The sequence below is a fragment of the Bombus impatiens genome, unplaced genomic scaffold, assembly GCF_000188095.3.
Source record: "Bombus impatiens unplaced genomic scaffold, BIMP_2.2 scf_0452, whole genome shotgun sequence".
NCBI lineage: Eukaryota > Metazoa > Arthropoda > Insecta > Hymenoptera > Apidae > Bombus > Bombus impatiens.
This window is the reverse complement of record NT_176871.1, coordinates 1,227,824-1,249,024: the sequence shown is the minus strand read 5'-3', so window position 1 is coordinate 1,249,024 and position 21,201 is coordinate 1,227,824. Positions and strand designations below refer to the sequence as shown.

Genomic DNA, 21,201 nt, shown 5'->3' with positions numbered 1-21,201 from the left:
TAGTATACTATACTCGTTATTATTAACACTAGAACTACCACGCCAATCAAATCGTCAGTTTTTATAATTTTATTTTAAAATTCTTACTTCGTTATATTTTTTTTCCACGATGACGTAATGACTTTCGCAACGATAACTAAAAGAATAATATAACGAATTTTATTTTGTTTTTTATGTATTCAAACTGAAGATAATTTTGTATCGAGGCTACTTATACCAACACCAGTCAAAATGGCTGGTACTTGTCAAAGTGTAAAAGGATCCTGCAATTTGTTTATCGTACCCCAATTAACCAGTTTCCTCGTTTTGTACAACTTGCCACACGTTTTTCAAATTTTTACTGCGTATCATTCGTGTTGACTATCGGTAGTTCAACTGTTAAGGTATCATAGCGATGTGCGATGTATATCAAATTTAATCTTTTATAGCAAGACAGAATTATTTTCTAAAGTTTGATAGAACTTTGATATTTATAAAGTTATACTATAGGATTTGCCAGAAGCAACATTTTAACAAAGTTAAAGTTTATAAAGACATTGGACGTGCGAGAAAGTATTATCACGGATCATGAAAGCGTGATATACAACGGAGTGTGTAATCGCAGTTTCTTCGAGCATCGGAACGGTATCAAACGTGTTTTCGCGCCGTTTCGGCTTGAAGTTTCGTTGTTTCTCACTCGTTAGTTCGCCGGTTGTCGTAACAGTTCGTAACAACCTCTTGTTACGCGACCAAGTTAAATTGAGAACGGATAAGAATATGCGAACGACTGGGATGGAGCGGGTTATTCAATTGATGGAAATCCACAGCAGGATGCGAGTATACGCTTTGCCATCGAGATCATTTAAAATGTGCGAGGGAAAGTCGTGCGGTACCTTCGAAGCTACTTCCATAAATAAATGCCACGATCGTATTAAATTGTATTGGATCGTTCAAGAAATTTTAATAATTCAAACTGCTCTGTTAAATCGATACTTGAAAAATATTTATCTTCGTATACTTCAAATCACTTTCATAAAATTCCGCATAATTCCATCCGCTCCAGTTCAAATTACAAAAACATTACGACAGAAAAATTCAGGATGGTCCAGCACGATTTTCCACTATGACAATGTTCCAAATACGCATTGACGTTTACCCATTAATAATAGCTTGAGCTAAGAAACAACCAAAAATTTGACCATCATCTTTGTACGGTCACGTTGCGATAAGCAAATTACCGTTTCTGCCGTCATCTATTGGTGTCAATTTACGACGGTTTGTAAATTCGACGAACGAGTTTACCGATTAATAAGCACCCATCGAAAACCCAGCCCATCTTTGTGTAACCCGATTTCAACTGCGTCGAAGGAAAGGAAAAATGCCAGCAAAGAAAACTCGCGAGTTCGAGTTAGTCGCGAAACGACCGAGACGTTTGTGTGGGTGGCTTTTATTTTTCGGCTGACGCTTGTAAATGGTTATAGCGAGCTTTTATACGTGTAATGTATACACACGGGGATGAGCTTCAGCGCTGTCAGCGAAGTAAGAGGCTCGACGCTGCTGCCAGTTGCTCTACAAGCAGGTGGCCTAGATAATTCGAGTGGTAGGTCTTGTACTACTGTACTTGAGTACTGTCTGCTACCGTTTCTGTAACCGTGGTATAAATATTCTGTAACCGGCCCCAAAACTTTCATCGCAACGCCTTATTAATTCACGACTCATTTCTGTTTAAGTTCGCTAAATTTACTATCTGCCAATTCATCGTTCGCTAGGAGAACGCAAGCTGTCGTAACGTCAATTCCTATCGGAGGCAGGTCTTCATCGCGTACCCTCAATTAGCCCAGGGACCCACCATAAACTTAAACTTTTAATTTATTATTTTTGTGTTATCTGTTTATGGGTGGTCCTTGAAACAACCCTTAGGTTGTTATACGTCCTTACTAATTACGGGGAAAGCAGGTAGTTGTTCCCATGAACGATATTACCTACTAGCCACGTTGGTAGGAGGTTTTCTCCTCCTATCTTCATTTATTAACATAGTCTATAACCAATTGGCATCGTGGATCGTTACCCTCACTTTTCCCAACGGAAGGTGCGAACAGCGAATCCGCGTTGTTAATTAAAGAGGACACACCCACACCGAGCTTTCCTCCGTAATGAGACGAGAACACCTAGGAAGAAATAGACAAAACCCTCGAACAGTGAACCTCTCCGATCAGTGTAAACCTGTGCTGTGCTAGAAAATAAAGACAGTAGTTGTGTTACGACTCAGCTATTTCATTTCGTCAACCTACCGTTAAGTTTACGTGACATTGTCAAGGACGACAAATCTCTACACCTATGGTTTCATGAAGAAGAAACGTTTATAGAGCTATGACAAGATTATATTCTTTTGAATTGTGGACATTTTTGTAAAATATTGCGTCTGATTTATATAGCGTACCAGCGAAAAATATTCTATTATTTCAATACACCTTTTGTATCTTCACAAAACAGTTACTTTATCTATTGTTAGCTTCTTATTGTTCAAGTTAATTTACTTATGTTATTCAATAGTACCGCGTTTACGTAACTTCGATGCATTTACTTCGCTGTCTCATCCAGAACTAGGTTAGGTACAAATTCTTCCTCAAATTTTACAGATGCAAATGATTTAATTTATGTAAATGTAGCGGCACTCGACAGTAAACTTTCCAACGGTTTCTGTCCCGTGGCTCGCTACACAAAGACTCAACGCTCCGGACAAGATGATTGCCAGATGTCGATACATCCTTATAGAATAGCTAGACCAAGGACCCGCTATAAATCTTAGGATTTGTTTAGCTGAGATTCTCCAATAGGGACAAATAGTCTTTCTCTTAACATTCCCCAAGTCTATCACCTACTACGGAAAGATACGAGAAATCTGCTTTTTCTCACGTACGATGCTTCCAGCTAGCAACTTTCTCTCAAGGGCAGTTAGCATCCTTTTCCAACTACCAACACAAAATTAGCCAATTAACAACGACGTCCATTTCCCTCGCTTTCCGAACCAAGACTTTCCTCAATGAATCCGATGATCTCGCATCCTTAGACACACTCCATCATAATTTTCCTTTGCAGCATCATCGTGACGGAAAGTCAGTCGTTACATAGAGTCATTACACTACAGTCGCTACACAGGAGACGTTACACAAGAGACGTTACATTCGTCAGAATCGTTACGCATCGGTCCGAGTCAATAATTGATCCAAAATACATCGACCAGTAGTCGAACTTGTAATCGCGAATCGCGAACCACTAATAGTAATCGCGAGTTCTGTACGAAGTGTATACTATATCGTTGAATATCCTTAAGTGCTCTTTCCTATTACTATCACGACATTCACCTAGGTAAGTTCACGAGAATGGGTAAATGAACGAATATATTCTTGATAACGATAAAAGAAAAGCATTCTACGCGCATATATGCATATGTGTCAAGCAATTAAAAGAGTTAAATACAAGTATTTCAATACAAGATTGGAATTCCATCTTGTGCAAACTTATGTACAAATACTGTGTACTTTGGAGACAGTAATAAAATAGTTACTACTATTGATATTCGCGATATTAAATATGCATAGGGATCACAAGTGAACTACATGCTATTTCAGTTGATTAAAAACTTGCCCGATTTATGTCTAAGGACAAGTTGATATTTTAAGCACCGATGGGGAGTATAGAACTGTGCACAGATTCGACAAAGCTCTAGAAGATTGTACGATGGAAAATTATGCGTAACAGAGCTAGTATTTAACTGAATACGCAATAAATATTTAACCAAATTCAATTCTATCGTACTTTAGGTACTAAAATAGCATATAGAATAGAACACGTTTCTCGCGTAGCTCTGTAGATACTGTGCTGGATAATCCGCACGGTTTATACAGCGTGATATTTTATGTATAGAATGTGTGTGGTAATGGTCTTAAGTTGCTTGTAATTTGATACAATGGAAGCGGAAAAGTTGACGAAACTTTTAACGTAACAACGAAGTTGAACATACAGGTATCATTGTATGCCAGGCACTCGTTCACGCCGTCAACGAACTAATTGTAAGGAAATTAGTCTGCTGCCAATTACCGTACACGCTGCTGACCCAGTTACTTCAAGTGGTGTACGCAGGTACACAACTCACGTCGCACGACATGCATTAAATTAGCAAACAAAAAAAGACGACAAAAAAGGATAAAGAGAGAAAGCTTTTATCTTTCCGCTAAAGTAAAACTACTTGGTAATTTTGAAAAATTACCAGACTTTTTATTTGGAACCATAAAACTCTGCTACATCTTCCATTTTTCCTTCTTCTTTCCTCCTCTCCTTTACCCTGCTATTCTTTTCCTTTTGCTTCTTTTTCTCTTTGTTTGTTCATACTATGAAATAGAACAACGAAGTAGATAATTATCAATTGAACGAAACAATCTTCACGAGGCGATAGAATGATCCTTATGAGAATCATCAGCTCTCTTTTCTTTCTTTCATTTTTATTCCTTCGTTTCCTCGCACGCTCTCCTATCTCTACTCCTTTTCTCCTCTTCTTTCACAGAAAGATATCCCGATAGATATAAAAGATATAAAAAGATACAAAAGTGAATGATAATATAATGAAACAATTGCTTGAACAATGGTAGGAGAAAATAAGATAACGAAGTAATCTATCACAGATAATAATATGTAGTATATCATTGTTCCACGATATAATAAAAAAGATATTCCCAGGCGCAACATTTCCCGCGTTAATCATGCGCATCGTATCGGGGATAATATTACAGAAAAGCGGAGAGTAGAAGAGCTAGGTTTGTGGTAGCCTCGGTGAATGCAGATCACCGAGGCATTTTCGTGCATACGGTGATCATCGGCCCGTTAATGGACTCGGAAAGGACAGAAATTTGCTACGGTTAGACGATTTCGGCGATAACTCTGCTCATACGAGTTTCCCGGCAATCCTGATAAATCGTAAATAGCACATTAACAGTGATAAATATCGATAATGTTCAACCGATACCTCCAAACATATATATTTGTTCTATAGAACAGAAATTTATAATAAAGTTTCTAGATCAACGATGTACAAATTTCTCTCTCCCTAACGTTTTTACGTAATGACGTAATAAGCGAAGGAAATTTTTGCTTACAAATAACCGAAACACCCAAAAGTATGCATCGATCTAAAACTTTAATCTGCACCTGCTCTTTAAACTTTCCTACAGTGTCCTCGACGCTGTACAAATTAGTCCGCTAGAAGTCAGTGTATCTTTCAAATAGTTTAATCGTTGCTGAATTAGAAGAGCAGGATCCCTTCTAAAGGGAAATCTCCTCGAACCGAGAAACTCGAGGAAACGTTTCGCGTCTCACGGACACCTTCGCAAACTCGTTCACGATTTTCCTTAAGCTCCGGCAATTTCCGGTTCTCCGACCCGAAGGCTCGAGATTTCCGTTTTAAACCCAAACCCAACGTTCCCAAGATTGGCGAAGCTATAGCTGTTGTGCTGTCATTCATACTCGGTATCCTTCTGAGAGATCAGTTAATGACATCGTTTCTCCGGAGGAACAATAACAAGTAATACAGTATGTACACGTGAGACGAGAAAAGTTGGAGAAAATCCTAACGACGCGGAAACGGGAAGATATATGTAAGAGTAATTACTGTTCAAATATTACAAGCGATTTCGTTATAGGCAATTAGCGGCTGGAATTTTTGCCCGTTCAAAGAATTCTGTATAATTTTGATAAAGTAAGGTTTAAAATTGAGTGTTGAGTGAGTTATGAGTTTCAGTAACTTTTGTATTAGTAACTTTATAACATATTGGTAATAGTTAACTACTCTGTGGTATATATTACATTTATTCGTTGCTCTTGTCAGATAAAAATTCGTCTTGTAAAATTATGCTGTCTTTTTATACTGTTCACTTTATAACATTTCTTTTCTCTACCACCGTACACCATTGTAACCTTCCCATTTTAGAAAAAATTGTATTATGTAGTACTTTATCTGCGCTTGCAGATTGTTGTTTTTGAACTCTTTAATTCTGCAAGATAAGGTAAACACAGCTACGACACAGAGCTGTGGAATTATTTGGAATTTCCGAGAAGCTTACAACTTACGACTAGCGTCGGTGATTATTTATGATTCAACCCTAATAAATATTAATAACTGTGTTACGTAGCATGACATTTAAGATATCGTAGTTATGATTCTCCGTACATTATTTGAAATCTAAAAAAGGAATCACAAATATTTGTTATGATGACTGAATGTTATGATAACTAAAAGATTATATATATATATATTTGTATGAAATGGTAAGTTTCCTCATAAAAAGCGAAGGTAACCTTGTCAACGTCAAAAAAAAAACTAACAAAAAAGGACTGACAAAAAGTGTATGATCATCTGGAAATTCTCTTTAGAGTGCGTTGTATACTCGTAGACGCAAAAAATGTATGATCGATTCACTAATGACAGAATAATCTAAACTGATCACGTTGCGTGCCTAAGTCCAAACGAAAGTTAAGTGTTTTATGAACACAGAACGTCATTTCGCTAAAATCATTTTATCGTAAACAGTTACGCGCGAACCATTTGAAACAGTTTATCTAAAAAAGCGACTATTATTTTACCATCAATTCAAAAGTTAATAAAATACTACTTACAACATAGGTATATGTATTCTCAGTGTATACCTATAATACTTTTTGCCGCTACCATACGCACATCACTAATTTGCATATTGCATTCGAATCCAAGTTCTATCGTTATTAGATCGCCGATGTTTATACGAATTCACATTTTTCACAACTACATTCACGATTAGAAAGATAAAGACTAAACAGAGATCCGTATCGTTCACTGAGCATCACAACGACTGCTGTGCTTCTAGCTAATATCGTACAATGTACACATCTTTTTGTACGACGTACGTTCCGTGTAGTTTTAAATTTCCCAGAAATGCATAGATATTCGCGATCTGGTTACTAGAAATTAGCTGAAACGTCCAAACACTTATCAACTTCTTAGATACGGCTGAATTTTGTGCGGAGCTGTTTCTTTGTACGACAGAGTTCGACGCGAATTACGTGTAAACGATGCAGCTCTGCAATGTGTGACGGATAATGCTGTTTCCTACGCAAGCACATTGAAACGAGGTTTCTGATAGCTAAATTATAATTTTTCTTAAAAATATGATGCATATACTTTAGCTTTAATAATTCCCTTTAATAATTAATAATACAATCGAGTGTGATATATTTTAAAGCACGTTACAACACATAGACTCACGTCACAATTTTCACACTCATAGCGCGATAGCGATTTTCAAATTGCTTTCCGTTTTCTATTTTGAAGGGACATTTTGAGGTTGAAGATTCTACAAAATTATAAGGATACGGATCAGCATGTTAAAAAGAACACCTAATAATGATATATTTATATTAGCGCAAAGTACCAACTGATACCTGACACTGGCGTATCAGAAACAAAGGCTAGATATTCTGTCTGTATATTGTTAACACTGTTATAAAACGTTGTGAGTGCAAAAGAAGCGTGAAGCAAGACAAATGAAAAAGATTTAGTTCAAACGGTGAGCGAATGAGTCAGAAGAGTGAGCCACTATAGTGGCGCATCGTAATATAACATCGGCGAAAGTCATTATAGTGGCGCGTCGTATCTAAGATGCTGAACAGTAAACACAACGTAACAAAGGATCAACGATTCGCATTTCGTTTCGTTGAGGAACCATCGCGCCGTTCAAGGACCCTTCGTAATCGTAACGCGAAAGTTGCAGAAGAAAGAGAGACGAACGGACGAAATAACAGGTGGGTTGTAAGTAGAATTAAGGTGGTTAAAACATCTGGCCACTGGGTAACGAAGTGATTAGCGTGCAGCACGACGACCGCGGCAAAAGAATCGTTGTCAGCAGCTGACGTTACAGCGCAGGCAAGCAAGAGCGAGGAGTCTCGAGATCGAGGGTTGATAGAACTTTTGCGAGCTTTCCATGGATTTCTAGTGGCCACCCTTCCGAAGGTGTGTCTATCTTCGGCCTACCGTACTACGCGCCAACTCGGCTTCGACATCGAGATAGAACCAGCTTAGACAGAGAAGGAGAGAAAGAGAGAGAGGCAGAGAGAGAGAGAGAGAGAGAGAGAGAGAGGACCTTTCGGATCAATAGGTCGTGGCTTTATTGACTCGCGAAACCGCGTGCCAAAGAAACGCAACGTCGCGCCGCTTGCACCGTTAATGCACGCTGCCTGCAATTATCTTGCACTTCGAACGAGCACCCTTGTCGCCGTTTATTTCCTTTTATTAACTCGTAACGAAGTTGCGAGACCAAACATCAGAACGTCTCTTTGCATTCTTTTTCTGGCGCTTGTGATGAAATTATTCGAACAATTACCGTCGATTGATATATTACGCGTGTCATATGGAACTTTTTGAAATATCGTTAGCACCGTAATGAGTCTGTCGAGATTATGATCATTATGTGTAATGATTAAGCAAATTAGAGATGTATGTAAAAATTATAAAATTTTTATGAAAGTTTATTGCGAACATGCGCTTGATAAAAAATTAGTATGTAGTATAAGTGATCGCCTTAAGCGCACGATCAGCGCGGAAGACGATCTCATTAAAAATATTGAGATTTTGTTAACAACCGTAGATGAAATATGGAAAGATAAACCTGTGTCAAAATGGAAGATGTATTGGAAAAATAATGCAAAAGGAGAGCAACCTTTCGTTCAAATATATCGTCAAAAATCATTCGAGTTTTTGATAATTTCTATATAAAATAATATTTCTGGATTGAAAAATGACGAGTTGGTTATTTTAACCACTCTGATGGTCTTAGTACTAATACAGCGATTAATTGAATATTTCATCAATTTTACGACACGTGCGTTTGTCAAAAATGAATCTTGTCACTCCTATACACATTTTCATATTTCCTGTAAACTACGAATATGACCGTAATATGTAGTCGTATCATGTTGTATGTCATAGGAAATCTTTTATATATTCAGAAACGTTTCTATGGGTGTTCAAATACTTTCATGAACCACTCTATATGCTCTTGTCACGCTATAAAACAAGTATGACAGAAGCGTGCAAAATTTTTCACTTGGAATTTTTCGTACGCAACCGAAATACGTAAGTCACGGGTTGGATAGCGCGCGTTCATCAAGCGCGTTCATCAAGCTCAAACCATAACTGCGCTGTTAAGGGGTTAAGGTTAAGCTGATTGCTAGGCAATTTATGCAAGTAGAGTATACAACACGCGACAATAGAGAATTTTTCGCAGATAATCTTCATACTTTAGAGCCCACGTTATGCATTAGCGAGGGTCTGTTTGATAAATCCGGTTTTGTTAAAAATCTATGGTTTAATTCAAATTTCGTATAAGCTTTTTTACTTTTCGTTTCGTCGACCGTTCCATCCGCTTGCCAATAGGAGAAAACAATGGTTGGCTGTTCGCGAAAAGAAGTACGACGGCAACAATGGCAATGTGTTAAATGGAAGAAAGATATTCCAATTTTTCCTCGCATATTGAACTTGCCCAGCTGCAATAAACTCGCAGACTGCCGTTTCGTCCGTTTGTTTTTATTTTCACGAACCGTCACGTGTTCTCGCCATCCACCGTCACGCGAGATTTTTAACAGAAAGCACTTTCACGCTCCAAGATCGGTATAAATATGCATAAATATATATACTCGTATTAGCCAATCCGTGGCAACAGTAGATATGGATATCGGTAAAATACAGGAGAATCGAAGAAGTAGCTAGCTAAAAACAATAACCGAATAACGAACTTTGATTATTTGTTTAAAACTTGACATTATCTTCGAATTCAACAGATAGACTCATGGATGTACTTAACCACCGACCATTGATATTTTCTCAAATTGAATTGATTATAATCGGAGTAATATGACAAAAATGAATTGGCATAGGTAACCGTATTTTTTAACAAACACTGATATTACCAAAAACACTTATATGTTTTTGATAATTGCAAACACTCGATTGCTTTTCGATTTTGTCAGTGTAATGGTGCCAGTCGTGTCACGTTATAATGCTAACGAAATTTCAAAAAGTAATATATATAATACTGTGAGTGGCTGTCGACGAAGTGGTTAAAGATGTTACAACGAAACTACTCATCCAACATGCTCGTTACTCCGTAAAGTGATTTAGTTGGAAATAAACGTAGAAGCATCGCGCTCACAAAGAACGTTCGCCGTCTTCCGTCGATTTATCCCAGTCCTGTTCATCTTTGATAAGCGGTTGGAACTGGCTTTCAATGATTCCACTAAAAGGCTGCGTAAATTGTGCAATTGCTCTATTACGAGGCACTCGAACGCTGTGTGGAACCTAACGCGTACATGCTAAATATTAACAGACATTAACCGAACGGACACTGGCGAACGTGCCAGCATCTTTCTCGAGGCACCGACCTATAGACGAAATAATGAAGTTTAGCCGCGGCGAACGTTTTTGCGATTGTGAATTCATAGGCGAAAGCAGACTGAAACGGTCATATAGCCACAGTGATCGTATTATCTTTTGTAGAGTGGTTAAAGTAAGATGAATGTCGTGGGCCAACGAATTTTTGACGATATGAACAAATGAGATAACATTGTCGAGAAAAAGGGCGCAAGTAGGTGCGATAGAATATTTTACAAAAATGAAATGTTATGTCGTAGTATATTTCAATGCGTTGCAACTCGGGGGACAAACGATACGAATTCTTAACAAATTTGTATTAATTGAACCTTCTTTTCGAGACGTATTTTGACCGGAGCATCCCTTTATCTTTCACAGGAGCGCGAATTATCAGAAGATAATGAATCTAACCTATTTAGGGAGGAAGAAACTTCAGAAGTTTCAGCGACTAATGCCCAAATGCAAGAAGCTCTACGAATTGTTCGTCGTAGCGTGCGATATAGAGCGACAAAGTTCGAGAAGCATTACGACTGTGAGAATTATATTCAGCAGCTAATAAACGCAAACAAACAACAGCCGAGGCTTGATAAGTTTTTCAAATAAGTTTTATATCGTTTTCGAGAAGAAAGAAAGCTAGGAAATGTAGCATAAACGTGTGTTAATTGTACAGTTTGTGATAAATATAAGTCGTAAAAACGTTATAATCGTTTGTAATAAATTGAGTTCAATGACAAAAATTTGTTATCCTCTGTTTAATATTGACAGCCGGTTATTCTTGTCAAAAATTGCAAGTACCAAAGTGATCATAATGAGCGGGTTATAACTACATCTTGTACATAACACGCGGCGGTCAACGTGTAATCACCCAGAGGAGGTTCGCGCTATCGATTTATGCTTTTGTGCGAGCAATTAGACGCGGCAACGTAAAAGCGAACAACAGATTTTCAATATTCTTTTTTCGTCATATAACGAATTATATTATGTAAATGGGGTGAAACAAGCATAGTATCACGTACGCTGTCGTATTCATCGACATCATGTCGTTTCCATAGTAATATCACCGGGATCGTTGGCTCCTCCGTGTCGCAGTTTTCGCAACCAGGTCGCCTTTGAGGCAAAGTATCACCTTCCCCATGGAAAGTGCGTTCGACGAGGGTAAACTATCTGAAAGCCTGCACTTATATCGAAATCAACCGCTGACTTGATCAGTGGGTCAAGGAGAGGATCATGGGTAAGTACATTTGGAATTCGATTTGGATTTACGAGCTAGCTGCCCGTTGACGAGTAGAAACGCGTGAGCATCATGAAGAAAATAATGTTTAGCGTCTCATAACAGAAACGAGCCTTGACAAATTATTTAGGTAACCGAAACAATTCCCTAAACGAATTTTGTAACAAAACATTCTGAGAATAAGTTAGTCCTTAAAAAACAAATTAAATGAAATTTGACTGCTAAAAATATTATATATAATCATAGTCTCATGGTCAACCGATTCTAAGTTATAACTGCACCCTCATTCGAGGTATATTTTCATAATCTTAAAAAGATATTGAACTCTTTATAATAACAAACACAAAATGTTATTTTTAACGAAGAATACCAACAAACCGACTTACGCTATTATAATCCTCAACTCGTCAACGTAATTTTCATTAATAGAACAGCACGATACTGTTAGTGCTTTATAGGCTTCCTACGTTTTCTAATTACAGTCAACTTTTGATTTGCCACGAGGAGCTTCCGAAATCGATGTGAGTTTTTACGTTTCGTTGGACAAGCGCGTGTTCGTAACCCAGTTTGTAGTGGGAAAATGAGCCGAAGAAATAACGGCACTGATAATATTTTCATTCGAAAAGAGTAGCTCGTAGAATACTGCGCGCGTGCTGTTGCATAAATTTTACGCCGATGATCACGCTCCTGCGTAGCGACGACCGTTTCAACAATTCACTTTTCCATTGTCGAGAAATTGTTTTTCAACGCGAATAAAAAGACTCGCCATTAATGATGGGTACAAATAGATCGCAATAAGTTTATATCGTTTATCATTATGTAGATTATTTAGAAGCTTTTAGCTTCGGTTTCGTTTCAATCTTCTTTTTCTTTTTTTTTGTGAAACATCAATAGAAAGCTGATTTTGCAATATTCAAGATTTTAAATACTTGTCGGAACAATGAACATTCTGTTTCATCTAACCGATCACGATCGTTGTCCATGAGAGTTCGATTGAGTTTGATTGGCTCGAAATTGTTCTACGGAACGTAGCTGATCTTCAGGATTAAAACTTTTTCTCGAAACTTACCAATTTTGTACGATGATGGAACTTGGCTCTCGCGATCCGATTAGTAAAGGGCTCGATTCGTTCGAATATCGGACTCGATATAAGTAGATGTTCAGAACAGTTCGTCATTCTGGCTTCTTCTTTGGAAAAGCAGCTTGTGAAAATCGAATATTTCGCAAGTACGATACATAAACTACTGTATGTTATGAAACGAAGCATGGATATCGGATTTGATTCAGGATTACGTGAATTTACTCAACTTGATTCTATCGCTACTCGACGTATTTATCGAAACGAAAGGACACGGACTAAAAATTACACAAATAGCCTGTGTGTATCGTATGTAGAGCTTATTACGAAACACTGTGTACAGTTTATCGGATAACAAGGACTCTACGCCCGTATTTATCGCGAATAGAACGGTTCATTTGCACCCTCGTTGCACAATCAACGGCAGGCATGTGCATGCAATGAAAACGGTAGATCGTGTTTGGATTATCAAAGCTCGAAATTAAAAACACGTGGCCTTAAACGTAAGGTAAACGCGTGCGATGTTTAGCGAGGACAAGAGACTAAAAGACTTTGTCCTACCGATTCCTGCGATCGCAATTGCCAATAGCCAGCACGTGCTATGATTCTAGGGTTACGATTAACGAAGACATCGAAGAATGATCGCAAGGCCGCCTGCTATACGTAGATTTAGAAGTGACACAATCGGAATTCGTACGAAGCAATTGGAACCAAGGCCCTCTGCTTGCCCATCGAGACAGACTCAAATTATTTAGAAGCGTTCGTCGGCCACCGGATAGAATTGAAAAGTTTGTATTCCGTGGCACGAGCCACGATAATGTTCCGCGAATGCACGATATTTGCATGTAGCTCGCAAAACGCATGCGAAATACGATCGAAAGGAGCAACATGCAGGAATAACAAGCAGATATACGGCACATCGCGGAGCTTTAAAAACTGACTTCTCTTCTCACAGTTTCTCCACTATGGAAATATTAAATTGTCCCTATTTACTCGCAGGACTTAGTCTTTCATTCTACGCGCAATATCGCACGGAAATACGTGACAGTACTGAAACGTTTGCGTTCATTTTTCACCGATCCGACGTTTCCAAGCTATGTAATATGTGCTTCGCTGACCGCTTGTTTGCGTTGTTCGTCATTGCTTGGAATACATCAATTTAACGCAGTGTCTTTTCAAAACATTCGGACTCTACTCTTTACCGAGATAAACCTTCCGATTATTTCGAATTTCGGCAATGGTCGATATCTTTGTTAGGCGTTTCTGTAGGTATATCGAATCTCGTGAAATCGAAGAGCTATTTGACATCAAATAGTTTAATGGTTACTTGTAAAAATAAATTTTCTGAATAATACAATAATTAATATTTGAATATTAATACTCGTACTTGTGTAGATTAATTCAAACGTGACGTACATACAGTACATACCCCTATTTTCTACATTTCATCATCATAGTGTCGAATTTTTGTAATCTTACGAAAATACTATTGAACGATACAGAATTCAATATACCTTAATCTATTTAATTAGTATGTAATTACTATAACGAATACAATAGCGTGCCAATATCTTTTTATAGTCACTGTATGCCTATGCTATTCCCCTTGCGATATATCTTTTCCTGGCTCAGATTAGCTTAGAGAAGTTGATGCACGAAATACGAATATCTTTTCATTCATCGGTTCTCTTCTCTCGCGGCTTAAGGATCATCGATCTATTTCGAAGCGAACGAACGAAACACGAGAGAGAGGGATCGTGCAAATGCAAGGTGTATTGTCACAATTTCTGGGAGAAAAGGAACGGAAAGTAGAATGCAGAAAGGAAAAGGAGTGTGAGAGAAAAGAGGAAAGAGAAACGAGGTATTAGGCGTAAAAGCCTTCATTTGTAGACTGCGACGAGAATGTGGGCAACGACGTTCTTTTCCCTTTTTTCGCCATACCTGAGTACAACAGCTGCACCTAAACGCAACGCGCATCTGTATCGGTGCAAGCTCGCGTTTTCATCGGGTTCCTACGGAACATCGCTTTGTCTTTGGCTTTTGTACGATTTCGGTGTTCAACATGCCTTGTTTATGATCCCAGCATTTCGTTGGACGAAGAAGCATCACGAATAGCACCGTCGTGTATCCTACATCGAATATATTATCCACGAATCTCTCGGTTTCTCCTCCAATTTTCTAAGTAACTTCGTTTGTCTTTCGTAAAATGCAGCCTACGCCATTATGTTTCCCAAATTTCTCTGTAGATCTCTCTCTCTCTCTCTCTCTCTCTCTCTATCTGTCTTTCATGCTCGTCCCAAATCGACTGAATGTTAATCTTCTTCGGAAGGAAAAAGGAAAATATTTTCTGGCCGAAGGTTCTTTTCTGACGGACAGTTGTAATATGTTTCTTCTGCAAAATATCTTTAAATGTTACTTATAGCGACTCGCGAAGGTATTCGAGCAGTTTCATGAATATATTACATGCGTTATATGAAACTTTTTAAAATTTCATTAACATCGTAATACGGGCTGCGAACATATTTAGTAGAATATTAATAGCATCAATTGTTATTTAAATATATAATCAGTGGTGAAAATGATTTCATCTGGATATTATGCGCGCTTTATGCATTTTCGCATCGTTAAATTTTCCATAAATACATAGAAGTTCGCAGCGGGAAACTGCAGGCCTCAGGCAATATGGATAAATACAGCTTAGGTATAATTGTATCATTTAATGACACTAATAGAGGGAAAAACGAACATTACGAGCGTTCAGTAAAATAATTATTTGTTAGTATCACACATTAGATTAAAAATTTCTTTTATGACACGACAGAAATTATGTTTTGTTTCACTTAGATTTTATATATTAGTTATATGTATACTACTTAGGCTTTACTTGGCTGTCCAATAAATTCCATTTATTTCTCTGTTATTTAGAAACCTGTAGTTTTGTAACGAACTGTTTCGTAAGATAAAATTCCAATTATCTGCACTTTCTTACGTACACATTTTGGCCAAAGCTAATAATTTAGCCTCGACTCACCTGATATTTTCGTATTGGCAATAAAACAACGTTAAAAGAACTGCAATGTAGCAATGGAAAGAAATACAAAATTGAAAGGAAAAACGAAGTTCATTGCTATTCATGACCGCGTGTTTCGTAAATTCGACTGCTCTTGTAAATTTCGGTAAACCGACGAAACGACTTTGACCGTACCAGAAGCTAACCACGTTCATTGTCCTAATCAATCTTTTTTCCTTCGTTAAATCTATTCTCTTGATGCTATTTTCCAAGTAGACACTGAGACTTGGTCATTGCAGAGGAAAGAAGCTCGCTGATTATTCTTGCGTGGCACGAATCGTAACAAGATTCGAGGTTCGTTTACGTTCTTCGATATAGAGATTCCGTCCTTAAACCTGTTTTCGGTCATCTTCGAGCCAATTCTAATTTTCTAACTTTAAAAACATCTGAAATTTGAACAAGATATGAAAATATTCTTATCGACATGCGCGTGATTTCTCGTTCTAGTTTTATGTTAAGCGTCTTCTCAAAACAGCATAGATATTTTTTGTTTGCTAAAATGAGAGCAAGTTCGAGGATCGCAACAGGCTCGAAGGATGATCAGTAAAATAGAAAAAAGAAGCATCAGCGTATCCCTTACAGAGACCTTCTACCTTGGTACAGTATCCGATGAAACCACGACAAATTCTATTATCGAAAGATTTTCGCATTAGCGATAGTATCTTCGATATACCTTTTACGAAAGACAACCCAGAATTTATTTCCTCTCTCTCGTTCCGTCTGGTAGAAATGGATCGAAGAGTTGGCGCCGTCGACCGGTGCCTCGTCACAGAGAAAAATATCGTGAAAATTTCGCGCGCCTCCGAGTTCCAACGATCCGTAAATTCGTTTCATTGTGATGGTCCTTATCGTGAAAATTATGCCGGTGGCGCACGTATTGTTCAGCCTCTCGGTCTCTGCTTTATATTCTTCGTTTTCGCCGTGATAATTACTATCCTGCTATGGCGATCTAGGAACTTTGCGACGCGATGAAATTTCAGTTGTCCATTTTCTTCATTGTATCGAAAATAATTATTCGGACTCGAGAAACGAACAATACTTCACGTATTGAATTCGAATAGCTTGACCAATCTGAACGAAACTTTACGGAGTGAGATAACCACGCGAAAGAGTAAAGACGTACAAAACAACCAGGATAGAGCACGCTCTATAACAAACGCTAAAAACGATTTCCTATCTAGATTTTATATCTTCAATTGCATTACCGAGAATCACCGAACACGCGATACGCGTTTTCGTAAAGGAACGATAGCTGAACTGAATAAAAAGCGTGGCTGACAATAACACGGTGAATCCTTCGAACGAACAACAGAGAATCGTCGTTCGAAAGGCCAGTTCCTAAAGTCGTATCTATCGCATTTTGCAAATGACGTCCCCGAGCTTTTCCTTCGGATCTTAATAAAACCATGAATTTGCATAAATATCCGCGTTCTAATCGCGACATTTATTCTTTGTAGTATCTCTCGTGGCAGCATAGTTCTCTCGTATCATGGAAGGAAAGTTCAGCTTGTACGTATCAAGAAGGCGAGTTTACATAAATGAAGAGAAGTTTTCCTGAAGCGCACTCTCCCTCCATATTAGGTAGTACGTCAGGTTTCTCTAGCTTCTGGCGATGAAACGAGGAACGCGAAATTTTTCATACAAACGTTCGTGAAAAATTCGATCGAACGTGTAAATGTCACGAATGATAGCATCGGCTGCGAGAGCAGATAAGCCGGGTAGCAGACTCGTGAACGTGTCTCGTACCGTTTTGCATCGGAACGTGAGTAAGGACACAACGATTTGCGTGGCGCTTATCGGTAAACGGGGGTTATTTATCGCCACTTGGTATCTACGTGTGTACGCAGACGTCACGTAGCTATGCGAATGTCAGCTAAGAGACGCGTTAGAGTGAAACGTACTCGAGGACCATCCGAGATGTTGCCCGAAAATAGAGAACGCCCGGTTATTTCGGGCTGTGTTGTTTCAAGGTGAAAGGCCGGCTTCGTGAGTATTCCTTGTGCTCTCTTTCCTGGAGCACATACACTCCGGTTCGCCTTGCCCTCGCCCTCAACTCTCTCAGTCATTTGTCAACGAAAGAATGAACGAGAAGAGATACGCGTCTGGAGGAAGAGCGCTTATAGAAAATTCGATTAAACGTCACGATGGTTTCTGTATCGACAAACGCTCTACTTTCACTCGTAACTTGCCTCGCGTCTTTCGAGATGTTTTCCAGACTTTCAATCGCGTTACTAAATCCTCCGGTATCATTAAAATGAGATAAACTTCATCGACTATCAACGTAAGAATGATTTACTTAATGGCTGCTGAGAGGATTTCTACTTAATCTTATTGTCTAACGGGGCGTATTTTTAATCAGATTCTACGTCTCATTTCCATGGTTGTATTAGGTTGTCCGAAATGTTTCGTTCGTTTTCTAAGGAAATAACAGACGCACAATGTTTTTTGTTTTATATTAGTTTATTGAATTAAAATAGTATAAAATAATATAAAACAGAAATTGTTGCTCATCTGTTACCACCTTATGAAACGGAAGAAACATTTCGGACAACCTAATATATCTCGTTTCCAACTATCTGAATATGCATCTATTTGTATATACTTGAATTTAATTAATCAAATGCTACGATAAATGCAACAAGTATTTTTCGTAGCCATTGTAGATAATATTGTCAGACGAAGGTGTGCAAATATGACCATAATATTTTGTACAAATGAAATGTCACGATGCAATATATTTGAATCTACCGCGGCAACCAGAGCCAAATATATCAAATTCGCGTGGCAGTTAACGCGTTAAGGATCAACGTTGCATCGATGCAACGTTTCATTTAGCATTTCTCCTCGATTACTTTACATTATCCATACGAGCAGATTGCAAAGCCAATTAGCGTAATTGCAATTTTTACCATCGCGTTACTGTTTGAACCGATGCGTTCATTGTTTCGTTCAACCTTTTTTCCCCGTGTTTGCGATCGCGACTCCCCTGTATTGTCCTGTAACGAGAGCTAATTTCGCTGAGAGAGATCGATAGGCCGATTAGAACGATCGCTGATTGGAATAAACCGGTATTTCCCATCCCACAGGGAGGCGAAAGTCAACGTCGTGTAGATGCGATAAATTGCCACTACATGTAAATTAACGTCGTTGTTGATAATGGAGAAACGACGTGGAATAAGAAGGAACGACGGAGAATAAAAAAAGGATTACGAACAAAGGTTCTCGGCGACGAAGGACGCGATACTTTACCCGAGGGAAGGGACGCCGTCGTCCGTAATCCGTTAACGTCGCGTCGTCGCGTCGTCCAGTAACATTTTATGAATTTATGAAAGTTCGAATGCGCAGAGTTCACGGAAATTCGATTATATCCGCGTAAACTCTACAGAGGTGAACTTTCATCCAGTACATCCACATTATCTCGAGTAGTTTGATCATTACGTTACCTGAGACCTTTCGCACAACTGAATTAATCTTATTAACGAAACTTTACGAATCCGTGCCAGTCCACCAGATTACACCTTCAGACTGAAGGAAATAGAAATTTTCGTCGGCATCTTTCTTTTCGTCGCACCTTTGTTTCCCTTCGTTCGACTTAAAATACGTATCGAGTCATTATAACAGCTTGTAGAAGATAACTTGCAAGGTACAAAATATAGGGAACTTCAAATAGATCAATACACGTACCTATATGTACGTATCGCAATGCACAGAATGCATGTAACCTGCAAAAATATGTATAACATCCAAAGTAAAATCCTCGTTACGTCTACTATTTAACGGATGAAACAGACTTCTGTGTAGGTATCGTTTCTTTAATCGTATTCATAAAAATATGAATTTGCACAGATATCCGTAGTCTGATTATTACGACATCCTACAGACTCATTAACACTAGAACTACCGATAGTTAACAAGAAGCTATTTTTACAAAAACCAGTCAAAACGACGGATCTTTTAAAAAAATACCTAATAATAGAATATTTTTATATCTATTGAATTATTACTTTCTTACAGAAGGAATTCCATGTTATGTAATATATTTTTGATATTATTAATCCATCTGGGACCATGATCCCTAAACGAGGATTGACAAATTTATAAAATTGTAGATGTGTTAGCATCTAGCGATCTAGCGATCGATCCGGAATTTCCTTTTACACTTTGACAAGTATCAATTATTTTGACTGGTATTGGTATAAGTAGTCTTGATACAAAGTTATTTTCAGTTTGAATACATAAAAAACAAAGTAAAATTCGTTATATTATTCTTTTAGTTATCGTTGCTAGTTAGTCATTACATCATTGCAGAGGAAAAATATAACACGAAATAGGAATTTTAAAATAAAATTGTAAAACCAGTTAATGTGATTGGTGTGGTAGTTCTAGTGTTAATTGTATACAAGGGTGCGTCAGAAATGTATGGCTCTAATACTCAATAAGTTTCCTGCTAGCAATGAGTCTCAGGAACAAAGGAATAAGTAACTTAACGGGATTAAAAGACACAATGGGAGTAAAGTACACGTGGAAGCACACTTCCGTGCGGAACATTTGTACGAGAAACCGGCGCCTGTGTCGCGAGCAGACGTTGAAGAGGCTCGTGTTAACGTTTACAGGAAGTGTCTTCCGTTTCCCAACTATCTACGTATCGACCCGTTTATCGTCGACCGAATGGAGAATCGTTCGAAGGAATTCTGAATCGCAGGAAGGTGGACAACGAGCCGTGAAACCGCGGTACAATTAGCGAACTATTCGATTACCGAGAACTGTAGGCGTTCTATCGAGAAACGATACGCGTTCCAAGAGACTTTCGTCGGTTCAACCAAAATTCCAGCTTCCTTTCGATCGACAGCGTCGCTATTTTCTCGCTGTGTCACAGGGACAACGAACCGCACGATGAGACGATTGTTCTCCCTGGTAGCCCGCGAAACAATCGGCGCAATTCCTCTAAAAAAAGATTTCTTCGGATAAAATCTTTCGAGTTGGACAACGTTCCGTCGCGACTGTTCCATAGCACCAGACGAAGCTCGTCGGGTTTATGCATAAAATTTGGAGCAAATCGTGGTATATTGGAAAAAATACAGCTCGAAGAAAAAGTTTCTGCCGACAAGTTGGCCGACAGCCATTCCCATTTTGCTATAACGAGGCAATGTGTTAAGAAAGTGCAGAAGTGTAAATTGGTGATGTAAAATTCAAATGGATATCGTGTCGAAGTAGCGACGTGTTAATGAAAGACGTGTTTAGGAGGACAGGGCCGTATCTCTGAGCTCGTGAAAGAATGGAATTTTTTCAGTAATTTATTACGGAGCAACTATCGGTTGATTCCTTTTTTATCGCAACAGGGATATGTCGTATATTATCTAAAAAAAAAAAAAAAAAAAAAGGGGGAAATT

The 21,201-nt window shown here is 38.3% G+C and overlaps 1 protein-coding gene across 4 annotated transcripts in view; it reads right to left on the bottom strand.

Moving 5' to 3' along the window:
* Positions 1-21,201, bottom strand: part of LOC100746935 (protein phosphatase PP2A 55 kDa regulatory subunit) — a 43,853-nt gene that overhangs the window by 17,563 nt on the left and 5,089 nt on the right. Inside the window, exon 3 of one of the 4 annotated variants that reach the window (XM_033321451.1) lies at positions 12,733-12,865. The exons of the other annotated variants lie outside the window; for them this stretch is intronic. The gene's annotated coding sequence lies outside the window, so the exon portion shown is untranslated. The remainder of the gene's footprint in view (positions 1-12,732; positions 12,866-21,201) is intronic. 4 annotated transcript variants of the gene reach the window in all.